This window comes from Dendropsophus ebraccatus, chromosome 9 (assembly GCF_027789765.1).
Source record: "Dendropsophus ebraccatus isolate aDenEbr1 chromosome 9, aDenEbr1.pat, whole genome shotgun sequence".
NCBI lineage: Eukaryota > Metazoa > Chordata > Amphibia > Anura > Hylidae > Dendropsophus > Dendropsophus ebraccatus.
Genome location: NC_091462.1, coordinates 35,165,940 through 35,186,077, shown reverse-complemented (window position 1 = coordinate 35,186,077; position 20,138 = coordinate 35,165,940). Strand labels below are relative to the sequence as shown.

At 46.3% G+C, this 20,138-nt stretch overlaps 1 protein-coding gene across 4 annotated transcripts in view; it reads left to right on the top strand.

Annotated features, from left to right (window-relative positions):
• The first annotated feature begins 16,263 nt into the window (after positions 1–16,263).
• GPR155 (G protein-coupled receptor 155) overlaps positions 16,264–20,138 on the top strand; it is a 43,228-nt gene continuing 39,353 nt past the window's right edge. For 3 of the 4 annotated variants that reach the window (XM_069982959.1, XM_069982963.1, XM_069982962.1), the window contains exon 1: positions 16,264–16,365. The gene's annotated coding sequence lies outside the window, so the exon portion shown is untranslated. Of the gene's footprint in view, positions 16,421–20,138 lie in introns of all 4 variants that reach the window. The other variant, XM_069982960.1, reaches the window with a different exon arrangement.

Here is a 20,138-nt window from a genome sequence, read left to right as displayed (position 1 = left end):
CTGTATATTACCACACACACCATGCTGGGAGATGTAGTCCTGTATATTACCACACAGCATGCTGGGAGATGTAGTCCTGTATATTACCACACAGCATGCTGGGAAATGTAGTCCTGTATATTACCACACACCATGCTGGGAGATGTAGTCCTGCATATTACCACACACCATGCTGGGAGATGTAGTCCTGTATATTACCACACACCATGCTGGGAGATGTAGTCCTGTATATTACCACACACACACACACCATGCTGGGAGATGTAGTCCTGTATATTACCACACACCATGCTGGGAGATGTAGTCCTGCATATTACCACACACCATGCTGGGAGATGTAGTCCTGTATATTACCACACACCATGCTGGGAGATGTAGCTGCTTGGGACATTGCATGGAAGGTGGGTGCCGCAGGGAATGCTTTACAGGGGTGGGGGCCACATGGGACGCCGTAGAGGAGGTGGGAGGCACTGTAGAGGAGGTGAAGGGCTGCAGGGCACGCTGTACGGGAGGTGGGGGGCTGCAGGGGACACACGGGAGGCCGCAGCAGATGCTGTACAGGGGGCGGGGACGCACGGGAGATGGGGGGGAGGGAGGGGACTCTGTACGGGAGCCGCTGGGGACACTAGATGATCGGCAGGGCCTGGAGACGTTGGCTCCTGACCCTGTCAATCACGGCCCTGCATTTAGCTGTGAGCGCTATACCAGGAGCGCTCACAGTGACAATCCCCCATGTTCGGCTGGGCATTTGCAGCACCCGGGAGGGCCCATCAGCTGGGTGCTGCAAGTGTCTGCTCAGGGGGCCTGGTCCATTTCAGGATCCAGCACCGGGCCCCCTGATGCGGAGGGGCCCATAGTAGCCGCTATGGCTGCTATGTCGGTAGTTCCACCACTGAAACGACCCGACGAGTTGATGGCCCAGTGCCTTTCAGTCATTAGTTGATTGCTGGGTCTAATGGTGTGTTTACACAGAGAGATGTATCCCACAGATTTTTGAAGACAAAGCCAGGAATGGATTTGAAAAAAAGGAGAAATCTCAGTCTTTCCTTTATGACCTGTTCTCTTTATATAGTCTGTTCCTGGCTTTGGCTTCAAAGATCTGTAAAATAAATCTCTCTGTGTAAACACACCATAATAGACTTTGTTTACACTTGCCATATGTGAACATGTGAGATTATTGCTTAAAAATTCGCTATAACAATTGAAAATGAGCCATTATCTGGCTGTGTAATAACACCCAGAGATCAAACGATCAACGAAAAATCGTTCATTTTTGTCTTACAATGCGTTAAAAAAATTATCGTTGGTAATTCACAAATCGTTCGCATATCTGTTCGTGAAATAAGTTATTCGCCGATGTTCGCCGTGTGGGTCGTCCTGAGCAACCAAAAGCGATTGTAATCAGTGAATGCAATAACCTCAGAATCGTTCACTACAAAGTCACTAGCTATTGATTGTTATAGCGAATGTTTAAACGATAATCACTATGGGCCACATGTATCATCCGGCGAACGGATGATTTTCGGCGGAAAGTGCCGATTTGCGTATTTTTTTATACGCAAATGGCCGATCTGCAAATAAAATATTCGCAAATCGGCACTTTCCGCCGAGTACGCCAGGGGGGCGGAAAGGGCGCGTGTAGTGGGCGGAACGGAGGGCGCGGACTCAGAGTCCGCGCGATTTACCATCCGTTCCGCACAAATGTACGCCGAAAACCTACTTCAGTCCTCAGCTGGCGTAGGTTTTCGGCGCTGCGCACCGGCGCGCACGGGATTTATGTAGAGGCAGTCCGCCTCTACATAAATCCCCGTAGCGCCGGAGCTGCGGGGGCATTTATAAGTCCGGCGTAAAAAACGCCGGACTTAATAAATGCCCCCCTATGTGTAATACGTCCTGTACTCAGGGCGCTGACTGCTTGTTTAGCCAATAATGGCTCCGTGAAATAGGGCCCTTAGGGTGCTCCTGCACTCCTAATAGAGATTTCAGTTGTACTGAATATGTTCCTAGTTGTTTGTTCAACTTCAGTAGTTGCTTCTCCCATATGCAGCTAGATGCTTCAGTAGTCTAATTCTGACATAGTAAAAGAAGGTATAGGTCCTCAAGACAAGTCAGAGAATGGTTGGAAATAATGTGGTATGGTAATTGTAATAGTAATTGGTAAACAAGAGATGGTCCGAGAGGAAAATGAAGTAAAAAACACTTTACTTGATAAGTAGAAAATAATGAGTTAAAAATTATGGTACCATAACCGGTCAGTTTAGATAATCAAACAATCAGATATAAAATCATATATAAAAAACATATATAAGAAAACAAGTCATTTGACCCTAATACTCCAAAATAAGAATTGACAGATGTTACCAGTATGAAATAACAAAAATATATACAGATATAAAATGTAAGTAAAATTGGGTAATAATATGCAAATCCGAGCAAGAAATGAACACTAATACGCAGTAATAGAAAATAATAAGTAATAATGAGCAAACGAGCAATATGCAAAGTCTGAGTTAATCATAGCTAGATGGCTTATGGTGCGTTTACACAGGCAGATTTATCTGACCAATTTTTGAAGCCAAAGTCAGGAATGGACTTAAAAAGACAGTGATTCTCAGTCTTTCCTTTACGACCTGCACCCTGTTCATAGTCTGTTCCTGGCTTTGGCTTCAAAAATCTGTCAGATAAATTTCTCTGTGTAAACGCACCATTAGCCGTAGCTGCTATGTATTGGTTAGATCGGCAATTATATATCAAAGTTCATCAATTTGTAGAAATGAGGTATATTATCGGACTGTATACACTGCAGCTGCCTGTATAAATTGTATCATGGCCAGATGGTTTAGACGTAGCTGCGGTGTATTTGTTCAATCAGCAAAGTTCATCCATATAAAAAATTTTTGGATATCGATGATCCGTGCTACTGTGGCTAGCTGTGGGAATTAGCCGACAATATGTATAATTCTTTGCGGCAAGTAGACAGGATCGGGTTTTAGCAGTTTAGCTGTCACGCTTGTGAAGTTAGCGTGCATGCAAGTGGTAGTGTGATATAAGTTTGTATGGTTTATGTGACACCTCTCACCCGTCCTGCGAGCTGGGGATTATCGGAGCGGTGGTCCCTTGTGCGGTATGATGCTCCTGCCGCTGGAAGCGTGTGCTGCGCTCAGCCCTGGTTCAAATGCAGATCGGAGCTCCGGTCATGCGCAATGGTTGATGTTGCCCGCGGGACCTCGTGTCAGAATTGGCGCCAAATCTGAGTTTGAATGGCTTGTAATATAGTTAGCCAATTTAAAAGTTTTTTTTAAAGTTTTTAAAAGTTGTAGCATGCTAAATATGAATGAATGAGAATATTCTTTACAGCTATAAAGAATATTCTCATTCATTCATATTTAGCATGCTACAACTTTTAAAAACTTTAAAAAAAACTTTTAAATTGGCTAACTATATTACAAGCCATTCAAACTCAGATTTGGCGCCAATTCTGACACAAGGTCCCGCGGGCAACATCAACCATTGCGCATGACCGGAGCTCCAATCTGTATTTGAACCAGGGCTGAGCGCAGCACACGCTTCCAGCGGCAGGAGCATCATACCGCACAAGGGACCACCGCTCCGATAATCCCCAGCTCGCAGGACGGGTGAGAGGTGTCACATACACCATACAAACTTATATCACACTACCACTTGCATGCACGCTAACTTCACAAGCGTGACAGCTAAACTGCTAAAACCCGATCCTGTCTACTTGCCGCAAAGAATTATACATATTGTCGGCTAATTCCCACAGCTAGCCACAGTAGCACGGATCATCGATATCCAAAAATTTTTTATATGGATGAACTTTGCTGATTGAACAAATACACCGCAGCTATGTCTAAACCATCTGGTCATGATACAATTTATACAGGCAGCTGCAGTGTATACAGTCCGATAATATACCTCATTTCTACAAATTGATGAACTTTGATATATAATTGCCGATCTAACCAATACATAGCAGCTACGGCTAAGCCATCTATCTATGATTAACTCAGACTTTGCATATTGCTCGTTTGCTCATTATTACTTATTATTTTCTATTACTGCGTATTAGTGTTCATTTCTTGCTCGGATTTGCATATTATTACCCAATTTTACTTACATTTGGGTATATCTGTATATATTTTTGTTATTTCATACTGGTAACATCTGTCAATTCTTATTTTGGAGTATTAGGGTCAAATGACTTGTTTTCTTATATATGTTTTTTATATATGATTTTATATCTGATTATTTGATTATCTAAACTGACCGGTTATGGTACCATAATTTTTAACTCATTATTTTCTACTTATCAAGTAAAGTGTTTTTTACTTCATTTTCCTCTCGGACCATCTCTTGTTTACCAATTACTATTACAATTACCATACCACATTATTTCCAACCATTCTCTGACTTGTCTTAAAGACCTATACCTTCTTTTACTTCTCATTTATATTTTAGTCTGTAGGGTACAGACACTCCATAGGTTAACCTCGGCAAGCCACTAGCAGTTGAACTCACACTTACCTCATCCTCTAATTCTGACATAGCATGTGATCCTGTCGTCTGTCAGGGACAACTTGTGACTCGAGTTCCCTGGGTGCAACATGATAGTCAACTGTGATGCCATTGGATTTGTGAGCTGCAAAAACGTGAGATGAGTGAACCTAATGCTGCGTTTACACCGAGCAATAATTCGCCCAATCGAACGATTAACAATTTCGAAATAACGATGTTTTTTTTTTTTAATAACGATCAGCGTTTAGACAAAACGATATATAGTTTGGAAAATTCGTTATTGCAATCGTTCTAAGATCGCTTAAACCCATCTCACACGTAGGGTAAATCGGTGAAAGACTGTTTACACGAAGCAATCTGGGAATTTTTTGCGAATGACCAACGACAATTTGAGAACTTGTTGAAAAATCGTGATGAACTATTTCTCGCTCGTCGCTTGATCGTTCGATGCATTTACACGAGCTGATTATTGCTCAAATGCGATCGTTACTGCGAAAATTTGAACGATAGTCGTTCCGTGTAAAGGCAGCATAAGCGTGCTCAAGGTTTTCTCATCTCTAATAGCTTCCTTCTCCCACCACACCTGTCCTTAGGCGGTGTTTGGAATTAAACCTTGGCTCCATGCACTTCAATGAGCTGCAATACCACACACAAACTGAGGGGCAAGAGTGGTGCTGTTTTTGGAAGAAAGCAGCTATGTTTTTCTAATCCTGAATACCCCCTTTAATGTTGTCTGATCTGCAGGTAGCATGTTATATAGCAGGGGAAGCTTAGCAGAATAATGAAAATGATTCTGGAGTGAATTGAAACGTTGTATCCTGCACCTTATTGATGGAATAAACCACTCTTCACTATTTGCTGGTGTGCTGCGGACTCTTGTTGCTATATATATATATATATATATATATATATATATATATATATATATTGCTTTGTGGGAAAAGTTCCAGCATAACTTGTCATTCATTCACATAAACATATGCTCATTTTGGGCCAAGAAGTGGGTGGTCCTTCTTAGTGATTGACATCTCTCTACAAACACACAGATAGCACAACCCACACAACTCACAAGAGTGAGCAGCAGTTTCCTATTCTAAACCACCAGGGCCAGACTGGTAATAAAATTCAGCCCTGGCATTGGAGAGCAGAGTCCCACTTGCTGTCTGGTTTATGTTAAACATGTTTAACCTCTTAAGGTCAAAGCTAGAGATGAGCGAACCGGGTTCGGGTTCGAGTCCATCCGAACCCGATCGTTCGGCATTTGATTAGCGGTGGCTGCTGAACTTGGATAAAGCTCTAAGGTTGTCTGGAAAACATGGATACAGCCAATGACTATATCCATGTTTTCCACATAGCCTTAGGGCTTTATCCAACTTCAGCAGCCACCGCTAATCAAATGCCGAAAGTTCGGGTTCGGATCGACTGGAGCATGCTCGAGGTTCGCTCATCTCTAGTCAAAGCCAATTTTCATTTTCACACTTTTGCTTTTTCCTCTTTATGTTTAAAAGACCATAGCGCTTGCATTTTTTCCACCTACAGACCTACATGAGCCCTTATTTTTTGGACACCAATTGTACTGTGCAAGGATAGACTTACTTTTCCCATAAAACAAGCTGTGAAACTGGAAAAAAAATCATTTGCACTGTTAATGTAAAAAAAAAAAAAATTTGTTTTTATTTCAGGGAGTTTCGTGTTTAATCAGTTCGTCCCATGGTAAAACTGACATATTTTCTATGTTCCTCACATCAGTACAATTACAACTTGTATGACTTTTATTTTATCTGTCAGCTTTTAAAAAACTAAAACCTTTTTAAAAAAAAAAACTAAAACTAAATGTGTTTAAAGTTGCTCTATGACCATGCTTATAAAGCTTTTATTTTTTGGGCTATGGGGCTGTGTGAGGTATAATTTTTTACGCCATAATCTGTACTTTCTATCGGTAACTATCAGTACATTTAGAAATACAAAGTGATCTTGCGCTGTATAGAGCAAGATCACTGTGTACTGATGGAAAAAAAATTTTTTTTTTTAAGAGACGACGCAAGGCACTAAAGAAAATGTAAATAAATAATAAAGGCAGCCACAAAATTAATTAGATTTAGAAATAGTAATTAAATATAAGTTCCAATTAAATGGATATTTTTTTTTTTAAATCATCCGTGATTGGTTCTGTTTAAAAAGAAAGAAAAAAAAAGTAGGGCCCTCCTCTTTTCCATAACCAGCCAGGTAGAAAGCAAACCGCAGCAACCTAGTAATAAAAAGTATTAAAAAAAAACTTCTGAAAAAACCCTCACAGTGACAAGCCACCCTCATACACACCACACCCACAATAAGCCACACCCCTCATTGTCGAAGCTGAAGTGTTCTTAAAAAAATGTAAAATCCTGGCTATATATTTAGAGTTGATCGAACCTCGGAAAATCCTAGGTTCGATCGAACTCGAACATTCACGAACCTTCTGCATTAGATTGCTGATGTCTTTACAGTCCATGGGGAAGGAGGAGCGTACACGGGAACCGCCTGGAATTCAGGGATTCACCCGTCATGGAGGAGCGTGGCCAACGGCGGTGCTGTGGGCGGGGCTAAGTGGCGATTTTGCCGTGAAGCCCTGTCACTTAGCACAATCTGCAGTTGACAAAAGATGACTTTTTACTGGAACAAGCACCTTCATACCTTAGGCCCCGTTCCCACTGAGGAAAGGTAGCGGAATTCCGCGTTGGAATTGTCCGCCGCGGAATGGCGTTAGCCTCCCGCTCATAATGGGAGTCTATGTTCATTCTTCAGCGCGGACAGGGCAGGAGCGCGCGCCTCCCATAGACTCCCATTATGAGCGGGAGGCTAACGGCATTCCGCGGCGGACAATTCCGTCGCGGAATTCCGCTACCTTTCCTCAGTGGGAACGGGGCCTAAGGTATGAAAAATGGTAAATTTACCCTTTACACCTGTGTAGAGAAGTCAGAATACAAAAAGGAGGTGACAGTGTCACTTTAAAGGCAATTTAGCTCTATTCAGGTCAATGGAACTAAGTTGGAAAAACCAACACCCAAACTGGACATTTGTTGTTATTTTTCTGGAAGAAAGCGTCCAGGTTTGTTTTTTGTTAGTTTTTTCCAAGCCGGGTTAACCCCTTTAATATGAGACATGTGGTTGGTGTGGATGTGCTGACTGCCTCGTATCTCGAGTGATTGAGATGACTGGGGCCATGCGGGCAGCACAAAGAACAGCTTGACAGAAGTCATCTGGGATTATGAATAGTAGGCCTCTTTTTTAAACTCATGAAAGAGATTTTAATGTTAAAAATATGGATTCAATGGCACTTTAGAAATAAATAATAATAAATAATGATTAAATAATACTGCAGAACTGCTGACAGCCCTAAGGTTAGAGCATACATAACTGTGTTCTCGGCCATGAACTTTACATAACTGAGAGAATAGTGTTTTAAAGGGGTTATCTGGCGCTACAAAAACATGGCCAACTACTGTTGTCTCCAGTTTGGGTGGGGTTTTCAAACTTTGAAGTAAATGGAGCTTAATTGCAGACCGCACCTGAATTGGAGACTACGGTAGGGGGAAAAGTGGCCATGTTTTTGTAGACTGACAGCTCTAACTTTTTATTTTTATTTTAAATCATGAGTGACAGGGCCAAGGACCATCCCAGTACAGATCCCACCTTTCTGACTCTTTAATAGCTATGGCCTGAACCTAAACATTTTCATGCAAAAAGTATGAGTGAGAGTAAAGATTATGTATGATCTAACCTTCCCGGTGGTTATCTAGGGATTTCAGCAGTTTTGTTACTACCCTTTAAACCAACATCAAGAACTGACATAATTAAGATAAATTCTTGCAACCTATCAGATAAGCTTTGTTGCTTTCACATTGCACTGTATAGTGGCAGCACATTGATTGGCTGAGGGGGACGTGCACCCAGGAACCCCCACAGCAAGCCAGATCATGAAGCAGGTAATGTATATGCTCTGGCCGGCTGGGGGTTAACAGGGCGGTCTCCCGACATACTGGCAGTGGGATGTCCATCCCGCTGTGAGTATGTCTGCCCATTGAAATTTTGGCATGTGTTCCGTAGTGGGAACATACCTTTATTCTACAGTTCTGTGTTGATGTTGATATATTTATCCTGTAGGTAGATAAGGGTGTCTTCTTTAGGTCCCTTATACATGATCAGGGTCCAGGTGCAACTACTACATCTGCACCCTCACACTCCTAAAGTAAATTTTAATTGTTGTTTTGAACAACTTCCATCCATGTTTTTGCCCATAAGATTATTTACATCTCTGTAGATTACCTACACCAAAAATGATTCTTCCCCCCCCCCCCCCCCCCCCAACACACACACAGAAAAAAAAAACTCTCAAGTCTTAGCCAGACAGTATCTCAGTTCTCTGCAATCTGCTGCCCACCACCTGTTGTTAGGGAAAATCTGTCTCTAGTAACAGCTAGATCTGACAAAAGACAAAATACAAGAATAAAAGGAGGCAGGGTTTACCAGGTTCTGTGTATAGGAGAGAGGGAGAGAAAGCATGCACTGTGTACCTGCATTTTTTGTACAACCCAACAGAATCCCTAAAATGGGATGTGAATGTGGCCTGTGAGTGAGCAGTGCAGGAGGCAGAGGAGATTAAAGAAAGGAGTAGGGATGGTCTGAATCTGCCGAGGTTCGGGTTCGTATGAACCCGAACGCTCGGCATCAGATTCACGATGTCTGCCCGCTCCGTGCAGCGGGTAGATACAGCGGGAGGACAGCCTGGAAAACTGGGATACAGCCTATGGTTATGGCTGTATCCCAGTTTTCCAGGCAGTCCTCCCACTGTATGCACCCTCTCCACGGAGAGAGGCCAGACAGCGGGAATAATTTCCGAGGGTTCGGGTTCGTACGAAGCCGACCTGAACCAGGTTCGGACCATCCCTGGAAAGGAGCATTGTTCTGTAAAATATAGTGCAGTTTCTTACGTTTGCTTGCACTATTGATAGTTACACCTCCGATCATACCATGGAATCCTTCCACTTCCTCCTCGATGCTGTTAATAAATATTCCCACTAAACCTGAATCATTTGTCACTTCCTTATCCTGTTTCTTAGTACCTAGGGGAGATTTATTTATTAACTCCCCAATAATGTAAATCAATGGGAAACTGATTCTGTATGGCATCCTTTAAAGTGTCACTGTCGTTTAAATTTTTTATTTTTTTTGCAGAAATCAATAGTCCAGGCGATTTTAAGAAACTTTGTAATTTGTGTTTATGAGGCAAATATGCCATTATCTGCATTCAAAAAGACTTTCCCCAGATCCACTCCCTCCTCTCTCTCATTCACTGCTCATTATCAGGGAATCTCAACTCTTTTAAATCAGTCGAGCCCTGTGTAATCTATGGAGAGGGGAGGAGGGAGGAGTGCGGAGGGAGATTAGTCACCAGCAGAGAGCAGAGAACAAAAGATTACACAGCGTTAAGCTATGTGAAAGATGCTATTTAGAGGTCAGAGAGGTAAGTGCTGAAAGAGGAGATAGCTCAGTGATGTAGCTGTAAATTAACTCTTTGTTGTCCTGTTTTGGTGCCTCATCTCCCTCCACCCCTCCCCTTTCCATAGAAAACCATGAAGACAGGGGGAGAGCTTCAAACTGCTTTTTCATTATAAAAATACATTTTTCGGCTAATAAACCCAATTACAAAATTTCTTAAAATTGCCTGTACTATTGATTTCTGCAAAAAAAAAATGTAAACGACAGTGACACTTTAATGTATTCGTTTTTTCATCTTAAAGGGACACTCGGCTCAAACATGAGTTTTAATATGTTGTTGCCCATTGTGAGACTAAGGCTAGGTTTACATATATAGGTTGCATGCAGTTCAGTTTTTTTGGAAGAAACTTACCACAACATCAGTTGTCATTTGGTTTTCTATCCTTTTTTTACAAAACCCATCGGTTACAATCAGTTGTGATCATTTTTTTCCTATACATACAGGGGCTATCTATTTTAGGGGGCAGCAGTACAGGTGTACATGGCCCCCGGTGAGGTATACCCTTAAATAGATGGACTTGAACAAGAACATAAGTATATATAGGTCTTTGAATAAAGAACAATAAGGCTATGTTTACACATGGTGGATACACTGCAGATTTGTTGCAGATTTTTCTGATTAACTTCAATAGGGAAGTCAAACTCTGCAGCAAATCCTACCCTTAGCATACCCTAACATAGAAAGATAGTGCATATGGTTACTTGCACATGGCTTAGGTCTACTGTAGGCATAAAAATTTGCATCAAAGTGAAAACACAAAATTGTGATTTCAATTTTTTTTTTCTTTTACTATGGCCCACTGATCTCACACTGGCAACAGAGAGGAATGCTCCACATCACACCCAAAAGAATCCAACCAAAGTGGCTCTGTTTGTAAAAACTGGCATCAAAGTGGGCTGACGGACAATTTTGCCTAATTTGAATAAGTAACTGTTAGTACCTGGTGTTTTCAAAGGGTTAAATAAGTTTGGGCCACTGATTTTACAAAGATAATACACAGAGAGGGATCACACACCCGCATCACAGTCAGTTGAGTCCAGCCTGGCCCAAAGTCATTCTGGGTATATAAACTGGCATCAAAGTGGGCATATAGAGCAGGTTGGAGGACGGCACTGTGTAGGCTGGAAGGCTCTGGTGGGTGCACGAACTCAGGTAGCCAGACCCAGGCTTCCAAATCCACAACACGTCGAAAGAGGCGGCACTCCAGTATAAAGTGAAGAAAAGTGACTTTATTCACCCATCAATGTGCAACATTTCCATCTCTCATTGAGATCTTTTTCAAGCAACAGTATCAGTGTAACAATGGCTGGTATTTAACATAGAAACCCCTCCCATCATACAAAACATCATTGGTGACGTCATCATGATTATAATAAATAAACAGTGCATAATTCCATATATTGCTGTGCATCAGTTGTATGTGAAACATCAATTCATATATATACATCATGATACAAGTGTACTATATGTGGCTATTGGAATAAAGTCCATCATACATAAAATATAATAAATGATCATTCCATGATACAGTTCAATCACATCCCGGTTAGGGGTTAAATATGGACTTTTCACTGAGAGCGTTTATGTAAGACCTTGCCCTATGCCTTCTAGACTGTTACCACATTATCCGTAGTAATAGGTTTCAGATTTTCCCTATTGGCTTGTATATAGTATGATTTATATTGTATGACACTTCACATATATCTCAACATTGCGACTATCCTCTGTGTATCTGTATCACTAATTACTAATTTTGCTTTGTTTATGTTATAGATATCGGTTGCGGAGGGAGGCCACTACACTCACTTTTAGTACTTTGATTCTGTTTTTTTATGGATGGTCCCGCAGACGTCTGGATGGAATAACGCATTGACACCGCACTACCCATATGGACGATCCCATGGAATCGGTACTAGCGGTCGTGATGTCTGAGGTGTGCACAATATGGTGGAGTTAATTACAGATGTTGGAAGACCCTAAGGGCCGGATGCAGGTGTCTGCGTCTACAACAGGACCAGGTGTCAACCAGTCCAACTGTACCCTGAGAGACACCGTGCAGGTGCTGGGATATACAGCAGGACACCTTTATCCATGTCTGCCACATTCAAGTGACAGTCGGAACATGTTGGTGATGCTTGCGATACCGGAGCGTTACCGGTGCAGCCTCTAATTCACTTCCGCAAGTAAGGGCATACTGTACCTGTTCCAAGATGGTGTCCGTGGGCTTCAACCTTCAGTGTGGGATTTCCTCTGCTGAAATGAATCTGATGACGTAGTCCGGACCGTCCCACAGTTACTGCGTTCACTTGACGCATGCGTGGTCATACTGTGTACAAACACTTACGTCATGAAGTGACCACGGGGTGAACAGCTGATATCATGGAATGATGTATGATGGACTTTATTATACAGATCAGGAGGATCGGCCACATACTGTATAGTACACTTGTATCATGATGTATATATATGAATTGATGTTTCACATACAACTGATGCACAGCAATATATGGAATTATGCACTGTTTATATATTATAATGATGATGACGTCACCAATGATGGGATGTATGATGGGAGGGGTTTCTATGTTAAATACCAGCCATTGTTACACTGATACTGTTGCTTGAAAAAGATCTCAATGAGAGATCAAAACATTGCACATTGATGGGTGAATAAAGTCACTTTTCTTCACTTTATACTGGAGTGCCGCCTCTTTCGAAGTAAAGTGGGCATATAGGTATTTTTTATTCTAATTTCAATAAGTTACTGGCTTTTTCAAAGGATTAAATGAGTTTGGGCAGTTGATCTCACACTGATAATACAGCCTGCCCAAAGTGGTTCCAGGTGTAAAAATTGGCATTAAAAAGGAAAGACCATAATTTTTTCCTGATTTCAATAAATGGGTTTTAGGCTATGTTCCCACACAGTATATTTGCTCAGTATTTTGCATTTAATGGCAAATAATGGCTGTTGTTTTGAAATAATGACTGATATTTGTCATTAAATGACGGCCATCCACTCACTTTCAACAGTGTGTGAACACAGCCTTTCTTTGTTTTTTTTTTTTTTTTAATCCACTCCTGGTTTTGGTTGCAAAATACAGAGCAAAAATACTGTGTGTGGGAACATAGCCTTAGGGTATGTTCACACGTACTAACTCGCAGCGGAAGCCTCGCTGCGAGTTCCGCTACGAGTCAAGGTCCTGGCAGGTGTCTGAAAGACTGCTGCGAGTATGTAATGCAGTCGCCCCCTTAACCCCTTTGGCTGCCACTCGGCTCCCCCGCTGTCTGTATACATTACCTGTCTCCTTGCTGCACGGGGTCCCGGCATCCTGCTCTCCCGCCCAGCCAATCAGTGGCTGCGGCTGGGCAGGAGAGCAGGACGCCGAGACCCCGTGCAGCAAGGAGAGAGTTACTGTATATACAGAGAGCGGGGGAGCCAAGCAGCAGCCGAAGGGGTTAAGGGGGCGGCTGCATTACATACTCGTATGTACTGACAGACACCTGCCAGGATCTTCACTCCTAGCGGATCTCGCTGCAAAACTTGCAGCGAGATTTCCGCTGCGAGTCGGTACGTGTGAACGCACCCCCCCCTTAGACTATGTAAAAATAAGTTCAAAACAACAGCGGTTATTAATGATTAATAAAGGCCTTTGGTTAAGCAACAGAACCAACAGATATTATTTGCCCTTTTTTTATATTGTGGGGAAAATAGCCTCAAACACATTTATTCAAATCAGGAAAAAATGCCCGTCTGCCCCTTTTAATGCCAGTCTTTAACCCAGAACCACTTTGGGTCAGGCTGGAGTCTTCTGGGAGTGACACGGGGCCCCTCTCTGTGTATTATCAGTGTGATACGGTGTATCCCTCTCTGTGTATTATCAGTATGACACGGGGTATCCCTCTCTGTGTATTATCAGTATGACACGGGGTATCTCTCTCTGTGTATTATCAGTATGACACGGGGCCCCTCTCTGTGTATTATCAGTATGACACGGGGTATCCCTCTCTGTGTATTATCAGTATGACACGGGGTATCCCTCTCTGTGTATTATCAGTATGACACGGGGTATCCCTCTCTGTGTATTATCAGTATGACACGGGGTATCCCTCTCTGTGTATTATCAGTATGACACGGGGCCCCTCTCTGTGTATTATCAGTATGACACGGGGTATCCCTCTCTGTGTATTATCAGTATGACACGGGGTGTCCCTCTCTGTGTATTATCAGTATGACACGGGGTATCCCTGTGTATTATCAGTATGACACGGGGTATCCCTCTCTGTGTATTATCAGTATGACACGGGGCCCCTCTCTGTGTATTATCAGTATGACACGGGGTATCCCTCTCTGTGTATTATCAGTATGACACGGGGTATCCCTCTCTGTGTATTATCAGTATGACACGGGGTATCCCTCTCTGTGTATTATCAGTATGACACGGGGTATCCCTCTCTGTGTATTATCAGTATGACACGGGGTGTCCCTCTCTGTGTATTATCAGTATGACACGGGGTATCCCTCTCTGTGTATTATCAGTATGACACGGGGTATCCCTGTGTATTATCAGTATGACACGGGGTATCCCTGTGTATTATCAGTGTGACACGGGGTATCCCTCTCTGTGTATTATCAGTATGACACGGGCCCCTCTCTGTGTATTATCAGTATGACACGGGGTATCCCTCTCTGTGTATTATCAGTATGACACGGGGTATCCCTCTCTGTGTATTATCAGTATGACACGGGGTATCCCTGTGTATTATCAGTATGACACGGGGTATCCCTGTGTATTATCAGTATGACACGGGGTGTCCCTCTCTGTGTATTATCAGTATGACACGGGCCCCTCTCTGTGTATTATCAGTATGACACGGGGTATCCCTCTCTGTGTATTATCAGTATGACACGGGGTATCCCTCTCTGTGTATTATCAGTATGACACGGGGTATCCCTGTGTATTATCAGTATGACACGGGGTATCCCTGTGTATTATCAGTATGACACGGGGTGTCCCTCTCTGTGTATTATCAGTGTGACACGGGGTATCCCTCTCTGTGTATTATCAGTATGACACGGGCCCCTCTCTGTGTATTATCAGTATGACACGGGGTATCCCTCTCTGTGTATTATCAGTATGACACGGGGTGTCCCTCTCTGTGTATTATCAGTGTGACACGGGGCCCCTCTCTATGTATTATCAGTATGACATGGGGTATCCCTCTCTGTGTATATCCCGCCTCTGTTACTGACAGGCTGAGTAGACTTGAAATGTCACGTCTCCAGCCTGCATCAGACACCAGGAAGCGGCCGGGCAGCGGGGACCGGAGCACCGCCATACGGGACCCGCCGCTGGAACCGGAGAGGTGAGTGGATGTTGTTGCCCTCAGCCACCTCCTCCCCGGCCATATAAAATAAGCCCCCAGGCCGGAGTACCCCTTTAACTCCATTCACCTCAGGGCTCCTCACTTAGGGTGGGTTCATACTGAGGAATTCTCGTGGATAATATCCGCGGAATTCCGTCGGCCGTGCGCCTTTCCGCTGGCTCCATAGACACCATTCTATGGGCCGGCATATTCCGCTATCCACCGAAGGAATTGACAAGTCAGTTCTTTCGGCGGATAGCGGAATACGCTGGCCCATAGAATGGTGTCTATGGAGCCAGCGGAAAGGCGCGCGGCAATGCGCGCGAACAGACAGCGGAATTCCGTGGATATTATCCACGGGAATTCCTCAGTATGAACCCACCCTTACGGGTAAATTATGAGTAATATAAATTTTCAGTAAGAAAAATGGTTAAAATTTTTTTTATTTAAATCCTGTGATTGAGAAATCAACTTCAGCATCCCTCTGCATATTACAGAGGTATATAGCTGCTGTGATATACACAGTACACATGCTGCCTGCTGTATGAATAGAGCTCTGCTGTGTGCAGGTTACATAGAGAGCCAGCATACACACTCAGCTCTGCTATGTGTATTGCACTATCCCGCAGTCCTGCCTGCACATTGTACACACACAGCTCTGCTGCCCCCACACACAGCAGTCCTCCGCGCCCCCGTATATCACAGCGCACACAGCACCGGATCTCTCCGCTCTTTTACAGTCTTCGTAACTAAACACTTTGAAGATCACGCGCCGCCCCCGTCTCCTCCCCCAGCCGTAACTGGTCACGTGCTCGTTACGTCACCCGCGCTGCTGTAGTCCAGTACAATCGGCATCTGCTGTGGCCTCTGGCTGCTGCAGATAGTAAGCGGCATGGAGCAGGTGACCGAGCCTCCGTGGTAGTCAGGTGAGAGGGGAGCTGCGGGTCCGGTACCGTGTGTGAGGGTCTCCTGATGCGGCAGGTGCGTCACAGGAGAGCAATGTGCGACAGGGGGTGTACACACAGGAGCGGAGCTGTTATCTGGGTATATGTGTTATATTCAGTGCCCATCTACCTACACCATGCAGTGCCCCTCCTGTGCCCCTCTACCTACACCATGCAGTGCCCCTCCTGTGCCCATCTACCTACACCATGCAGTGCCCCCTCCTGTGCCCCTCTACCTACACCATGCAGTGCCCCCTCCTGTGCCCCTCTACCTACACCATGCAGTGCCCATCTACCTACACCATGCAGTGCCCCCTCCTGTGCCCCTCTACCTACACCATGCAGTGCCCCCTCCTGTGCCCCTCTACCTACACCATGCAGTGCCCATCTACCTACACCATGCAGTGCCCCCTCCTGTGCCCATCTACCTACACCATGCAGTGCCCCTCCTGTGCCCCTCTACCTACACCATGCAGTGCCCCCTCCTGTGCCCCTCTACCTACACCATGCAGTGCCCCTCCTGTGCCCCTCTACCTACACCATGCAGTGCCCCTCCTGTGCCCCTCTACCTACACCATGCAGTGCCCCCTCCTGTGCCCATCTACTAATGACATGCAGTGCCCCCTCCTGTGCCCTTCTACCTACACCATGCAGTGCCCCTCCTGTGCCCATCTACTAATAACATGCAGTGCCCCCTCCTGTGCCCTTCTACCTACACCATGCAGTGCCCCTCCTGTGCCCATCTACTAATAACATGCAGTGCCCCCTCCTGAGCCCTTCTACCTACACCATGCAGTGCCCCCTCCTGTGCCCCTCTACCTACACCATGCAGTGCCCCCTCCTGTGCCCCTCTACCTACACCATGCAGTGCCCCCTCCTGTGCCCCTCTACCTACACCATGCAGTGCCCCTCCTGTGCCCCTCTACCTACACCATGCAGTGCCCCCTCCTGTGCCCCTCTACTAATAACATGCAGTGCCCCCTCCTGTGCCCCTCTACTAATAACATGCAGTGCCCCCTCCTGTGCCCCTCTACCTACACCATGCAGTGCCCCTCCTGTGCCCCTCTACCTACACCATGCAGTGCCCCTCCTGTGCCCCTCTACCTACACCATGCAGTGCCCCTCCTGTGCCCCTCTACCTACACCATGCAGTGCCCCTCTACCTACACCATGCAGTGCCCCCTCCTGTGCCCCTCTACAATAACATGCAGTGCCCCCTCCTGTGCCCCTCTACCTACACCATGCAGTGCCCCTCCTGTGCCCCTCTACCTACACCATGCAGTGCCCCTCCTGTGCCCCTCTACCTACACCATGCAGTGCCCCCTCCTGTGCCCCTCTACAATAACATGCAGTGCCCCCTCCTGTGCCCCTCTACCTACACCATGCAGTGCCCCTCCTGTGCCCCTCTACCTACACCATGCAGTGCCCCTCCTGTGCCCCTCTACCTACACCATGCAGTGCCCCTCCTGTGCCCATCTACTAATAACATGCAGTGCCCCCTCCTGTGCCCTTCTACCTACACCATGCAGTGCCCCCACCTGTGCCCCTCTACAATAACATGCATTGCCTCTCCTGTGCCCCTCTACTAATAACATGCAGTGCCCCTCCTGTGCCCCTCTACCTACACCATGCAGTGCCCTCACCTGTGCCCCTCTACCTACACCATGCAGTGCCCCTCCTGTGCCCCTCTACCTACACCATGCAGTGCCCCCACCTGTGCCCCTCTACAATAACATGCAGTGCCTCTCCTGTGCCCCTCTACTAATAACATGCAGTGCCCCTCCTGTGCCCCTCTACCTACACCATGCAGTGCCCTCAACTGTGCCCCTCTACCTACACCATGCAGTGCCCCTCCTGTGCCCCTCTACTAATAACATGCAGTGCCCCCTCCTGTGCCCCTCTACCTACACCATGCAGTGCCCCCTCCTGTGCCCCTCTACCTACACCATGCAGTGCCCCCTCCTGTGCCCCTCTACCTACACCATGCAGTGCCCCCTCCTGTGCCCCTCTACCTACACCATGCAGTGCCCCCTCCTGTGCCCCTCTACCTACACCATGCAGTGCCCCCTCCTGTGCCCCTCTACCTACACCATGCAGTGCCCCCTCCTGTGCCCCTCTACCTACACCATGCAGTGCCCCCTCCTGTGCCCCTCTACCTACACCATGCAGTGCCCCTCCTGTGCCCCTCTACCTACAATAACATGCAGTGCCCCCTCCTGTGCCCCTCTACTAATAACATGCAGTGCCCCCTCCTGTGCCCCTCTACCTACACCATGCAGTGCCCCCTCCTGTGCCCCTCTACTAACATGCTGTGCCCCCTCCTGTGCCCCTCTACTAATAACATGCAGTGCCTCCTCCTGTGCCCCTCTATATACACCATGCAGTGCCCCCTCCTGTGCCCCTCTATATACACCATGCAGTGCCCCTCCTGTGCCCCTCTACCTACACCATGCAGTGCCCCCTCCTGTGCCCATCTACAATAACATGCAGTGCCCCCTCCTGTGCCCCTCTACCTACACCATGCAGTGCCCCTCCTGTGCCCCTCTACCTACACCATGCAGTGCCCCCTCCTGTGCCCCTCTACCTACACCATGCAGTGCCCCCTCCTGTGCCCCTCTACCTACACCATGCTGTGCCCCTCTACCTACACCATGCAGTGCCCCCTCCTGTGCCTCTCTACCTACACCATGCAGTGCCCCCTCCTGTGCCCCTATACTAACATGCAGTGCCCCCTCCTGTGCCCCTCTACCTACACCATGCAGTGCCCCTCTACCTACACCATGCAGTGCCCCTCTACCTACACCATGCAGTGCCCCTCTACCTACACCATGCTGTGCCCCTCTACCTACACCATGCTGTGCCCCTCTACCTACACCATGCAGTGCCCCCTCCTGTGCCCCTCTACCTACAATAACATGCAGTGCCCCCTCCTGTGCCCCTCTACCTACAATAACATGCAGTGCCCCTCCTGTGCCCCTCTACCTACAATAACATGCAGTGCCCCTCCTGTGCCCCTCTACCTACAATAACATGCAGTGCCCCTCCTGTGCCCCTCTACCTACAATAACATGCAGTGCCCCTCTACCTACAATAACATGCAGTGCCCCTCCTGTGCCCCTCTACCTACAATAACATGCAGTGCCCCTCCTGTGCCCCTCTACCTACAATAACATGCAGTGCCCCTCCTGTGCCCCTCTACCTACAATAACATGCAGTGCCCCTCCTGTGCCCCTCTAGGCGGGCGGGCGGACGGCTGTCTTCCCTCTAGGCGGGCGGCTGTCTTCCCTCTAGGCGGGCGGGCGGGCAGCTGGCTGTCTTCCCTCTAGGCGGGCGGGCGGGCGGCTGGCTGTCTTCCCTCTAGGCGGGCGGGCGGGCGGCTGGCTGTCTTCCCTCTAGGCGGGCGGGCGGGCGGCTGTCTTCCCTCTAGGCGGCCGGATGGCTGTCTTCCCTCTAGGCGGCCGGATGGCTGTCTTCCCTCTAGGCGGCCGGATGCAGTTTAACAACTTTCAAAACTTTTGAAAAGTTGTAAACCAGCACCATGGATGTCCCAACAATTAGATACATATATACAAGACTAGTCAGTCCTACATGGCAGGGTCCTGGCAGTCTTGATTTATTTGTTTTCACACTGGAGTCTTGGTTACATTGTTATATTTTTCTTCTTGTTATTGATAAATATTGCATCCAGTATCAGATTCTCTTCTCCCCTATCTGTTGTATTATTATTTATATCCTATTCCCTTCTCCCGTATCTG